Raw genomic sequence first — 13,946 nt, forward strand, 5'->3', positions numbered from 1 at the left:
GAAACAATATTTGAAGAACTAATTGCTAAAATCTTTCTAAATTTGATATGAAGACATCTGACAGAATGGAAGGAAATAGTTGAAAGTCATATGTCTGATAAATGTTTAATTTCTAGAATATACAAAGAACACCTACAATGCAACAACAAAAAGACAAACAATTAAAAAGCAGTCAAATGGGCAATGGGAGTAGCCAGAGATTGACAACTTGAATAGATATTTCTTTGAGGAATATTTACAAAAGGCCAATAAGCAAATGAAAGCATGCTCAACATCATTAATCATTAGGCAGATGCAAATCAAAACCACAAAAAGATACCCCTTCACACCCACTAGGATTTTTATTATTTAGGAAAAAAAAAAGGAAAATAATTTGTCAAAAAGAATGGAGAAATTGGAACCCTTGCACATTGTTGGTTGAAACATAAAATGATACAACCACTAGGGAAAACTCTTTGGCAGCTCCTCAAAAACTAAAACACAGAACTGCAAAATGATGTGATAATCCTACTCCTAGGTATATGTTCCAATTAATTGAAAACAGGGACTCCGATGGTTGTACACCAATATTCATGGCAGTATTCTTCATAATAGCCCAAAGGTGGAAACAACCAAAGTTGCCATCAACAGATGAAAGGATAAACAAATGGTGTCTATGTACAATGGAATATTATTCAGCTGTAGAAAAGAATGACATTTTGATGCATGCTGCAACATAGAAAAATCTTGAAATAATTATGATGAATGAATAGGCCAGACACCGAAAGACATATATTGTATGATTCCACTTATTTGAAATATATGTAATAAGCAAAATCATCAAGGTATAAAGTAGAATACAGATTACCAGGGGCAATAGGAGGGGGAATGGGGAATTCATATTTAATGGATGCAGATTTTCTTTTCAGGGTGATGAAAAATATTTGATAATGGATGGTGGTGATGATAGCACAATGTTCTGAATGCAATTCTTGCCATTGATGTTTACATGGTAAAAATGGGAAGATGTGTGTTACATATGTGCTACCACCATAAAATTTTTTAAAAAATTTTAGTTACTGTATGAACCAACTACTCTACTCTGTGTATACCCAAGAATAATGAAAATATTTGTCTATGCAGAAGCATGTACATAAATATTCAAAGAAGCATCATTCATAATTGATGAATGAATAAAATTTGGAAAAGCTATACAATGGAAAATTATTTGGCAATTAAAATGATTGCAGTCCTGATACATGCTACAAAATTGATGAACCTTGAAAACATGCTAGGTGAAAGAAGCCAGGAACAACACACTACATATTATATGATTTTATTTATATGAAATGTTCACAGTAAACAAATTGATAGAGACAGAATTCCATCACCCCAAAAATGTCCTTCATGACAACCATTTGTAGTCAGATACACCCTCCATCCTGAACCTGTGACAACATCTGACCTATTTCTGTCCTTTAAGTTCTGTCTTTTTAAGTATGCCATGTTAAAGAATCATACAGTCTTTTTTGAAGGGATTAACAGAGTGATTTATTTAAATTTTAGTGTACTGTGTTAACATATAAATAATTTATATATTTAAAAAGTATCTCTTTTGCCATAAGAGCAAGTTCAAGGATGGGAGACAGATTTTCTGTATCATAGCACTGAATAGAAGTAAAGTGCTTAATATGGCAAGTGTACATACCTACAGAATTTGAACCCATCTATTCCCTAATCATGTTTTTATCACAATTGTTGGCTTTCTCAGTGGAACGGCAAGAGGACATACCTTAAAAAATGTCAACAAGCAGAAATCTTGTCAACTGATTCCACAAGAATTTACAAAGGAACAAATTCTTTAAAATAAACTAGAGAATTAATTTTGTTGGTGGATCAAATCTGTGAAGAAGTATAATCCTGGTGTGTGATGAAAATCACAACTTTCTTGATTAGTATAGAAGAGGTACTTATGCACATTTTCATTTGAGAAAATGACTGAGATAAAGAGTAACACTGAACATTCACTTACCATGAATGACCAAAATTCTGGACTTAAAACTGTATTCAGTTGGACTTCCTCTGTCAAGACAGCTGATTTTCATTATTCCACAGCATGGCCATGTTGATAGGTTTCACTGCATCAGATTTTCAGAAAGCAGATGCCACATCACCCATCTCCACACATAGTCTTCACCTGTGACTAATCTTCAGTTGTTAATGAAGCACATTCCAGCCTGAAGTTCAGCCACCACCTATGAGACCGCTGGATGTCCCTAGTGAAGATGCCAGCTGCTAGTACAAAAGTGGTATCATTAGCTCTTTCCAGAACCTCAGCTTCAGTGTCAAATGATAAAATGGACATAGCTAGTCCAAAGATCTCTTCTTTCACACAGGTCACATCATCTCTGCAATTAGTTAATACACAAGTTCTCATGAAATATCCATCCTTTAATTTGGGATCTTCAGGTACATGTAAATCACCACATGGCACTTTGGCAACCTGCTCCTTTGTCTGTTTAACAAACCCAAGGACTTTCTCCAGCTGTGGTCAGTTGTTGAGGGGACCCATCTTTGGATCTTCCAGAAGAGGATCTCCAATTTTTGTCTTTTTGGTTTCTTTCACCACTTCCTCTGTAAATTTATCAAGAATTTCCTTTTGCACAGATACCCTTTTGCCACTACAGCCAACCTCGCCTCTTGTGAGGAAGTTGGTCATCAGTGCTCCTTTCACTGCATTCTCCATAACACATTCTGAGAAGATAATAAGTGGAGATTTGCCTCCAAACTCCAAAGTAACAGGTTTAATTCTTTTAGCAGACATCTCCATGATCTTTGTGCCAGTGGGCACACTTCTGGAGAGAGACGTTGCCCACATCACAATACTGACACAAAACTGGCCTGTGGCAGACCCTCCTTGCACCACATTGAAGGGCCCATGCAGCAGCAATGCAGAAGCAGGTGTGAAGGGAGAAGGTTTAAAGATCATCGCTTTACCACAAGCTATAGCTAGAGCAGACTTGCAACAGGCAATTTGAAAGGGGTAGTTCTATGCTCCTATTCCCACACATACCCCAAGTGGTTCTCTTCTGATATAAACAATGGATCCTCCTGAAAGCTGGCTATGTTCACCTCCATGGATCCAGCCACACCTGCATAAAACTCCAGGCACTGCCAGGAAGAATCAATGTCCAACCTGGCCTCAAAGATGGACTTACCATTGTTGATGGTATCCACAGTAGCAATATCATTCTCCCATTCCCTTATTATCCTGGTAGCCTCCAAAAGAATTTGGCTACACTCCACTCCAGGTTTCTGACTCCATATTTGAAAGGCTGCCTTTGCTTTTCAACAGCCCAATTTACATCCTTTTTTTCCTGAACATGTGTAAGTTGCTATCACTGGCTGGTCACCGGCTCAAGTGCCTTTCTCCACAGAAGTAATTGAGTGGCGGTAATACCAGAAAGGGTAATCTTTTGAAACTGGCTTCTTTTGCTTCATGTAATGCCCTTGAGATTCATACAAGTTTTCCACTGTAGCAGTAGTTTGTGTCTTTTCTTTGCTGAGGACAATTCATTCTATGGGTGTCTGAAAGTTGTTTATGTATTCATCCATTGAAAGAAATTTGGTTTGTTTTTGACTAATATGACTAGTGCTATAAACAATCAAGTACAGGTTTTTGAGCCAAACTAAGTTCTCATTTCTCTGTTATAAATTACTAGATGTGGGATGGTTTGGTCTTATTGTAATTGTTTAATTTTGCAAGAAACTTCCACACTGTTTTCCAGAGTGGCTGTATCCTTTTGTTGTCCTTCCATCAATGCAAAAGAGTTCATGTTACTCTATATCTTGGTACTTGGTATTGTCAGAATTTTGTTCAGTCATTCTAGTTGGTTGCAATAATTTGCATTTCCCTAATGGCTAAGATATTTAGCATATTTCAAGGTGCTTATTTGCTATCTATAGATTGTCTTTGATGAAGTAACTTGATTCACTGCAGTTATATACTCACTGATGTGTTTTCCTATTTTTGAGTTTTGAAAGTTGTTTATATGTATACTGAATGGGAGATGTGATACATGTGATTGCAAATATTTTTTCTCACTCTGTTGCTTGATTTTCATTCCCTTAAATGTGTCTTTTAGAGTATAAGTTTTTCATGTTGAGGAAGTCCAATTTAGCCTTTTCCTTTTTCACTTTTTTTTGGGGGGGGTACATGCATGAGGCAGGCACATACAATGACAGACATACTCTGTACAGGTGGATATTTTCCAGAGATTCAGTTCCTCACCACTCCTTTTTGGGACTCTTAATAAAAAGAAATAAGCAAAGAAAGAGAAAGAAATGAAAGCAGTTGAACTCTGGTTAAATATTAATGGGTATTCTACCATTCACAGATCAGGAATTCCCTGACTGATGCTGGTATAAGAGTAAAATAATCTCTCCAGGTAGACTCACACCATTAGATCTCATCTTGTCTTCACCACAGCTTGAGTAATTGTTAATTATTCAAATAATGCAAAAATTAACCATAATCATCACTTCTAACCCCACTTATGCTCTCTATTATGAAAAGCGCATGTACTGCTTCAGCTTTTATTCGGGTGGTAGAGCATGGAACACATGGCCAGGCATTCCTGGCCATGTAATATACTTTATAATATATAATAAATACTTTATATTTTATATAATTTATACTTATAAAGTATCATAAGCATATTTAAATCAAATCCTGGAATCAAGTATGCTACTGACCAAACTCAGATTTCACCCTAAAATTATCTAATACTGGATCTCATATTTTGTCTACTTTCTCTAAATATAAGGATGCCAACTTGTGGCAACCCATGGCCTGAGCAAAACAGGTCTGCAGATCCTTGGTGTGCAGCAGTCTGCATGACCTAGGCAGCTAAATGTTTAACCTACTGTCTTTCTAAGACAGTAAAGTAAAAAAAAAGGTAAATTGACCTTAAAATGTAACTTTATGCAAGCAGGCAGGAAGTGAGAGGCTCTTAGTCTCACAAAAAGAGCAAAATGTAATTGTTCAAGTGTTATTCTAGTCCTTCCTGCACCACCCCCCAGGTCAGACTGAGCTATTCCTGCATCTATGCTCCCCCAACCTTTAGGAAGGCCTTTGTCTTAAACCTTATAAAAGGCTTTCTGTCCTTTATGCATCACTTGGTCATCTTCTCTGTGAATGTGATGTCTGCCCAGCCTGAGAGAGCCATCATGATCTCTCCATGACTTCTCACCCTGTAAGTAAGCCCTGAATAAAAGTTCATGTATCAGAAAATGCTCATTGTCTTCTTTGGCCTCTGGACTGGCATGGCCCTCTTGGGCTGCAACACAACTATATATTTTAAGAAAGCTGTATCACTTGGCCATATCACTCCACTAAAAATTATTGGCCTTGCAAAAGGAGAACCTCAACACTACTCAGTAAACTACTTATTCATCCTTGTTGCACTATAGAATCTCCTATATTGAATTTTCTTTCTAGGCCTCAATTAATTTCTGACCTCTTAGTTCATGTTTTCTCATTTAAATAGAATAGAGAGCAAGGGTCACTCTCTCTCCATTTAAAATCAAAATGAGAGGGGTTATTACAAGCAGGAGACCATTATTTCATCAGTCTTTCCCTTTGCTTGAAGGGAAGTCCAGCATTACAGGCAGAATTCTATATTCCTCTATAATTCCACTAATGACTCTCTAGGGAATCCAATCAAAAAGCCTTGCCAAAATTAATTGCACTGTTGATCACTAGTTTTTCTGACTCCACAGAGATTTAGATGAGTTTGACAAAAAAAAAAAAGAGAAAATTCTTCTAGCTTATTTAAAAATACATAAAATGTGTCTGTTTCTTTTGACCAAAAGATTTTTGAAAACCTGCATCACTGCGCAATATTAGAAATATCATGAAATACATGTCATTTGAATTCCAGAAAAATATTTTCAGAAGAATGCTGATTGGAGTTTCCCATCCTCTGGATCCAGGCTTTGGATGGAGAAATGTACAGGTTTTGACCAGGAATAATTGAAAATGAGCTACACAAAGCCACAAAATATGACAAAGGAAATCCTACAACATTCTGGCTTTTCTTTCTTTCTCTCTTTCTTAATTGCCATGTGTCTGTAATTGTGAGAATAATGGACTACAATATCTGAAATTCCACAATCCTGGAAAATCTATAAACTGGTTCCTTAGGACTGGATAAGTGTTTTCTCCGTATCTTCCACCTGAAGTCTGTTTGTAGCCCTAGATTAGGACTTAGCTCTCAAGAGGCAGAACTGCTACTTTCTTTGAGTGTTCTATGTGGAACTTACCTGTTTCCTAGAAAGTGGCACCTTGAAATGCATGATTTATATGATCATTATTATTTTGAATATTTCTTAGTGTGAGATTCCTCACTTGTAAATTAGGTGTGACAATACTGGTAAGAGGGTCAAAATTTTCATACTACAAATTGGTTGTGAAAAAAATGTAGATTATTTGTTTTCCAAATCCAATTTCATCTTGCTTTGGATTTTCCAGTCCTATTATTGCCAGAAAAAAATGTACCTTGCCCATAAACAAAATATTCATAATTTTCAGGCTACAACACTCTATTTTGTGTTAATTAATCTTTTGGTAAATATTCAATCTATTCAAATCCTCTGAAAGATCTGTTCCTCTTCTCTTGAGTTTTTCCTCCCTACCTTTCTTTCCAAGGTGGCCTCTGGGTGGCAGGGGACACCTGTGATTACTATGACATTGGTTGAGGGTAAGCAATCTGCATCTCCTGCTTCTCTCTGGCACCTGCTGACCTCCTGCTGTGGGACAGCTCTTTGTCCTCACTGCCTTTGCAGATGAAGCATCCATAGTGGGGTCTCATCCCTTTACCTACATTGATATGTTATCTTTCAGATCATAGAACTCTAACAGTTGCTTTCTCTTATTTCATTGCAGTGCAAACTGAGGTCATTTCATCCATTCTTGCATTATTTTCTCAGCCTGTATCTTCCAAAGTTTGTGAGCAATGAGCTCAGAAATTGATAATACCTGCCTCAGGAGGGAGTCAGGTACACTTTCTCAGCCAGACTTCATCTGGTAAGACAGTACAGTTATTCCAGGCACAGGATGCATACCCCATTCCATCATCAACAGCACTCTGCCTAATACCTTACACTCTAACTCTGTTAATTAAACAGATCACCCTCCTGGTTCACTGAAAAATAACAAAGACTGTTTCTCTTTTCTTAGAACTGGTAGCAGTAGACCATACAAAGCTTTCCAGGTAAATATCTTTCAGGATTTTAAGCATCTGCTTCATTATAATCCTAGGATTTGTGTTTCCTGGACTTTTCATTTTGTTGACAAATCTCACTGTTGGTATCTGTATCAGTCAGGATGGACTCATTCAGAATATTTGGTAGATAAATACAGAAGCCAAGCTCATATATCAAAAACAAACCCTTGAATCCTGAGGGCAGTCCTACTTAGGGCTGGGCATAATTTTTTTCAGTCATTAATTCAGTCTTTGATTCATCAGATAAAATTGAGCTTCAGTGCATGTTAGGCACTGAAATAGCACAGTGGAAGGCAAACAGCAATGCTAAAATATTTGCCCTATGTTACCTATGTGAAATTGGGCAATATATAAGCACTCTGTACCTCAATTTCCTCACCTGCAGAAAGAGTCTTTTAATAGGTCAGACCCAGAGAATTGTTGGGCACAGGATAAGGGATATATAGATATTTTACTATAGTAATAATAATGATTTAAATTATAAGGTATCATTATTATTTTATTATTATCTGCATTCTAATATCTGTATTTTACCTATTACATCCATGGAATATACACTGTACAAAACAATAACTATCAGGTTATTATTTTTGAAAGCAGAGCTTTAAAAATACATTCAACCTTCTGAAGTAATATATTTACTCTTAAAGAAATTCATCTGAGATCATCATTTTTGAGAAGTCCAATTGGAACTCTATCACTATGGCTTTGTTTATTAATAATAATTGGCATTATGTTATGCCAAATTTAGTCAGAATAGGAATAAATGGGGTAATTTTGCATAAAGGAAAGAAGGGCTGGGGTTCAATTGATTTGCCATAAATAGTGTATTTTCTTTTTTACTATGTATAGAAACCAAATTTCACTAGGGAAAAATTGACTTGTAACTCAAAAAAAGTTTTCCAGGGACAAAATTTCCATCCAGTAGATTGTGGTCATTAAAGTTAACAAAATACTGTGTATTTCAATACTTGTCTAATCTTCCTCATAGCACAAAGAAGTAAACTAAATATTTATCATTGTTACCCATTTTAATAACTGTAAAAAGGCACATTCTATGAGTGAAGCAATGAAAATGTATATTAGGGGAGTAACAAAGCTGAGAATAAAAATCTATATTTTTAATGTAGCATAAGTAATTATTCTTTTCACTACCAAACAGATTGTAAAAAGGGCTTGTAATTGTGAGGGATAGCTATTTTACCATTTGCTGTTAAATTCATCTTTTCTTATTCTTTATGCAGAATATAAGCACCTAAAAGTATTCAAAATTATATAATGAAGAGATATCTCCTTTTATTTTTTCCTACCATAATTCAGAGCTTAGCATGCCAAATAAGATGTCAATTACAGAGTTCATTCTTCTAGGACTAACGGATGACCTAGAGTTACAAATTTTGATATTTTTCTTTTTGTTGTTCATGTATTTATTGAATTTAAGTGGAAACTTGATCATCATCATGTTAACACTGTCAAATACTTCTTTAAATACTCCCATGTATTTCTTCCTCAGGAATTTCTCTGTCTTGGAAATTTCATTCACAACAGTCTGTATTCCTAGATTTCTGATCAGCATTGCTACAGGAGACACAGCCATTTCCTATAATGCTTGCATGACTCAAGTATTTTTTTTAATCCTTCTGGGAGCAACAGAATTTTTCTTCTGGCTGTTATGTCCTATGATCGCTATGTGGCTATCTGCAAACCTCTGCATTACACAAGTATAATGAGCAACAAAGTCTGCAAAAGGCTTGTAATCAGCTCCTGGTTGGCTGGATTCCTCATTATCTTTCCCCCTGTGATCGTGGGTCTCCAAATGGATTTCTGCGACTCCAACATTATTGACCACTTTGCTTGTGACTCTTCTCCTTTGCTGCTGATCTCCTGCATAGACACAGCATTCCTGGAGCTCATGGCATTTTTCTTAGCGGTATTCACACTCATGGTAACTTTGACCTTGGTGATTATCTCCTATGCATTCATCCTTAGAACGATTCTGAAGATTCCCTCTGCCCAGCAAAGGAAAAAGACCTTTTCCACATGTTCCTCCCATATGATTGTGATTTCCATTTTGTATGGGAGCTGCATTTTCATGTACATCAAAACTTTGGCAAAAGAAGGTGTGGCTTTGAGCAAAGGTGTAGCAGTACTGAACACCTCTGTTGCTCCCATGCTGAACCCCTTCATTTACACGTTAAGGAACCAGCAGGTGAAACAAGTCCTTCAGGACTCAATCAAAAGGGTGTTATTATCAAAGAAACACTAATTGTTATTAAATCTGTACTCCAAATCACAAATAAACCACAAACAAGCCAAAATCTTTGTTCTAGGTTGTATACCCAAGGGAATAAAGCACATAAAGTTTCCTGCCATGGTAGAGTTAACTTTAAAGAGTGAGCATGATTAATAAGTAAATTACAGAATCCTTAGTAAGAACTATGAAAAAAGGAAATACAGTAAGGAAAGGGGAGAGGACAGGCTTCAAGTGAAAAGGCTTTTCATAGATTTCACAGTTATTTTTAAATTCCATTTTTTTTTGTATTTTTCTACATTCAAACATTTTCTTTTATAATCTTTGTTTTTTTCTCTAATTTTCTCATGTCCATATGTTCACTCTTTTGCATATACCAAGCACAGGAAGACTGTGAGGTGTGACTGTATGAATGAATGAAAGGGAAGGGAAGGGAGGAAGATGGGGAGAGGAATGAATGAAGGAAGAAAGGAAAGAAGGAAGGAAGAAGGAAGGAAAGAAGGAAAGAAGGAATGAAAGAAAAAAGGAAAAGAAGGAAGGAAGGAAAGGAAAGGATAGATGGATAAATAGAAAATACTCAACATAATCCTTTAGCTGGATAATGCTTAGTAGAGTTTTCAATAGCCAATAGAGAAAAAACTATGTATTAAGATCACTTCACTCAAGCAGCCTTGAGTTATTCTAATCATAGAAAGCCCTTGTTAAAATAACTTGCTATTGCTCTAATATCAACAAAAACAAAAAACTTTCTCTGTTCCCGGGAACTTTCCCAACATTGCCTGCAGTAGGATATGAGGGATGTAACCATATGGTCTAATAAGCAGTACCTTCTTGAAAAATAAACTAGAATGAGGGGAAGACTTCAGGATAGCAGGAGATCCTGACCAAAGAGGTCTCACTCTTCTATTTTTTTCCCTCTGCTTTCTTCTGTGTTCTGGCCATTTCTTTGCCTGTTATAAAAGTCCCAACAACTCTTCTCATTCTGAACTGGTCTTGGAAAGTTTTTTTCCCTCCAGTTCTTGTTGATGTATCTTCAATAAACTCACCTTCTCACTAAATCAAAGAAAAGTGTTTCTCTGTTGGATGCAGGATCAGGTGGGCCTGACTGTTTAGGACTGTGTTTTCTAATGGTATCAATTTCATGACCATGAAGGGACCCCCTGCTGCCTTTAGTGCAGCTCTGATCTGTGTCTTGTTGGCTGCAGGGCTCCCCTGGTTCCCTCAGCTCTGTGCCTAGTAGCTGCCCAGGAATTACTCCTGTAGGTTCAGTACTGGAGGGTCTTGGTGGAGACAGCTGCTACCAACAGACACCAGACACATCTGGGTGAAGGTGACTTTGTAATTGAGACTTCCCCTGTGCTGGGTAATTATGTAATCTTTTTTTTGTTGTGTTCACTTTGCTTCCTTTTGTATCAATTGGCATATTGTGTGAAAAGGCTAATTGAGTTTATCTAGGGATTGTGCATGTAGACTCTGTGGGTTTGAGGCTCACTATCCATGACCCCAGATTTGTGCTTTTCCTTTTGAGTTTTGTGCATTTTGTGCAGTTTGCATATGTGTGAGGAACCAGTTGGATTTGAGGAGTTCCTACTCTGATGTTCTATCTTTGTGATTTCTGTTGATATTGCCCATCCATGGGAAACTCTTAAAGTGTGCTGGCTACATCTCCCTGTTAATAATTGGTCTAAATTTGAAGAGTGTCATTAAAAAAATTGTTATTACATTATTGCAGCTCTGTGTAGTCACAATATAAATTAAGCAAAGGTGCAGAATGACCAGAAGATGGGACTCCTCTTATAATTATCCAATTAAAATTGTATTACAAGCACAAAGGATTATGAAATTTAGTAAAAATAACAGATGAGCTGCAGCTGCAGTTGACTGGCCATTAGTGTGGTATGGCTAGCTAGGGCAGACTGTCTCAAGGAAGAGAAATCTGCAAGTTAAAGAAAAACTTACAGTTAAAAAATACATGGACTTTCACCTCTGTCTTAGTATCAGGACTTCCAGTGCAATTAGATAAAAGAAATAATGATACAGAAGTGCTGGCCTGTCAGTTTTTAGAATTAAGAAGTCAGAAAAAGGACCCTGGCCAAACAGTCCTTCCAAAAACCTGAAATTGCTAGAACATCAAGAAATAACTGATACAATTTAAAAATTAGCAGAAGTGCAAATTGTCAAACCAATATCAAGGATAATATCTCTATTGAGGAGTCTAATAATGAGCACTCTGACTTCTCTCTATGCTGCTCTCATATACCACCTGATGCTTTCTGTTCTCATGATAAAGAACCAGTTATTCGTTCTGATATAGAAGCATATTTAATAGAATTTTACTCCACAACACTCAAGTACAGTTTCCAAATGAGAAAAAGTGAAAAGCCTTACTATAACTGGGACACATCATTCATACCCTTCAAACCCTATATTAGAAGATTTACTATGGGAGAAGCTAAACAGTTAAAAGCTGTGAATATTTTCAGGAAAGCAGAATGCCCTTCTCAACCTTCTTAGGTAAAGATGACATATAATCATCTTGTCCTCTGTGTTAAAAAAAGAAAACAGAATAAGGCTGTAGCTGTTATTTCAATCATAAATAAATCATAAGTAATGTAACAAAGCTGAATAGAGTTGTGATCAAATGTATACTTATCAACATGATACAATGGTTAAACTAATTACAAAATGAAATGAGTTAAATACGAGTAATAGTAATTTCTCTTCTAAATTTTAGTTTTTATATAAGTAAAAGGTGTGTTATATTGTTCTTATAAAAGTCATAGCTTAATTAGTAGAAATATTTTCAGTAAAGATTTGCAGACACTCAAAGTTAAGTTTGATCTCTGATAACACTGTGAATACCCTCCATTATTGTGGACTCACCCACGGTTCAAACATGAAAATAAAATGACTTAATTGAATGTATCCTAAATCAAGGTTCTATAAATACTCTATAATTTAAACAGGATGGGTCTTCTGATCTCATACCCAACTACATCCTGAAGGGAAAGAAGTACCCAGGCTTGGTAATGTATCAATTTATTTTTGCATTATAAACTTGTTCCTTTTACCTTAAGTGCTCCATCAATAATATATGTTAAATTTGAATTCTTGTATTAAGTGCTCATTACAATTAAAATATTGTTTGTCCCTATACTCTTATTTGAGTGGGAGGTTAATTGAAAAGCCCAAACCAACTGAACCATAACCTGGTAAGGCTCAGGTCTTTTCTAACAAAGACAGAGATTTGTGGTGTAAAAAGACAAACCATGGCACCAGCACAAAGTCTCTTTAGCAGCCCTGTTGGCCAGTAAATAGAACTATGGTTATAAGAAAATGCTTTGCCAGGCAACTAATTAAATTAGAAAAATTTCTTCTAGGAGCCACAAAGAAAATGCCTTAGACCATGTCCTTCTAATACATCCCACACCTGCAGAGAAGGCTGCCTTATGATACATAAAAAGGTGGGCATAGAGGAACATCCATGGGATGGCAAATAGCAAAAACACTAAGAATCCCTCTCAAATATTCTGATTTAATAACTGTTATACAATATTGTGAAGTTTATTCCCAGCTTCAGCCTCATTCAGTACCCTATAGTAACAGACATATACATAAAGCTAATATGCCTACAACTTAACAAAAGTGAGAAGACAAAATACTTTCTTGAATTTCAAAATTCATGAAAAATTAAATCATGTTTTTTTTTTTTAATTTTTTTAAGGGGGAGCAATGTAATATCAATATGTTCCACTAATACTTGTCAAAAGATTATTACTGTTTCAAAATGCATTAAATAAAGTGTTTTAAATATTTAGCATTATTCTAACAAGTTTGAGTCTAATGGTAAATGAATGTTGCAAAATGTTTGCTTAAAAAAATTCCAAAATTATTTTGGTAACTTTTAATATAAAATAAAAAATGTGCGTTTATTTAAAGGAAATAAAGAAAGTAATTTTGCCCAGAAAAGAGTTGATGGGTCTATCTTAAAAATTTTTTTAAGCCTTATCAAAGAAAAATTTAGTTTTCTATCTTTACAAGTAAAAAAAAAAAAGTTTCCTTGCGGTCGCAATTGATTCGTCTGGGGGGGGTGGCGGCTGGTTGCTAAGTCCTAGGCTCTCAGGATTGCTAGGAGGGTACCGGCGGCGGGGGCTCTTTCCCGGAGGCGAGGGCGAGGCGGGGGACTTGGCCAGGTCCCCGGCGGAGGCGTGCAAAGTATGGAGGGCGGCGAGAAAGGAACAGGCGGGACACGTTTCTTTTTAGGGTGAAGAAACCAAGAGAGTTTATTAGGGGAGAGTACAAGCTTATAACGGGCGGTCTAGAGGGCGGGGTAGCTGTAGAGGTTAAAGGCTTGGATTGGTTCTGAGAGGGCGCGGAGGTTGGTTGTTGGGTGTTGCACAATGATTGGTGCATGCGCACTGGCAGTAGGG

At 36.4% G+C, this 13,946-nt stretch overlaps 2 pseudogenes; one reads left to right on the forward strand and one right to left on the reverse strand.

Annotated features, from left to right (window-relative positions):
• Positions 1 to 2,189: 2,189 nt before the first annotated feature.
• Positions 2,190 to 6,336, reverse strand: LOC119542746 (annotated as a pseudogene).
• A 2,257-nt stretch (positions 6,337 to 8,593) lies between these two features.
• Positions 8,594 to 9,531, forward strand: LOC119543208 (annotated as a pseudogene).
• The last annotated feature ends 4,415 nt before the right edge of the window (positions 9,532 to 13,946 follow it).

The sequence above is a fragment of the Choloepus didactylus genome, chromosome 8 (genome assembly GCF_015220235.1).
Source record: "Choloepus didactylus isolate mChoDid1 chromosome 8, mChoDid1.pri, whole genome shotgun sequence".
NCBI lineage: Eukaryota > Metazoa > Chordata > Mammalia > Pilosa > Megalonychidae > Choloepus > Choloepus didactylus.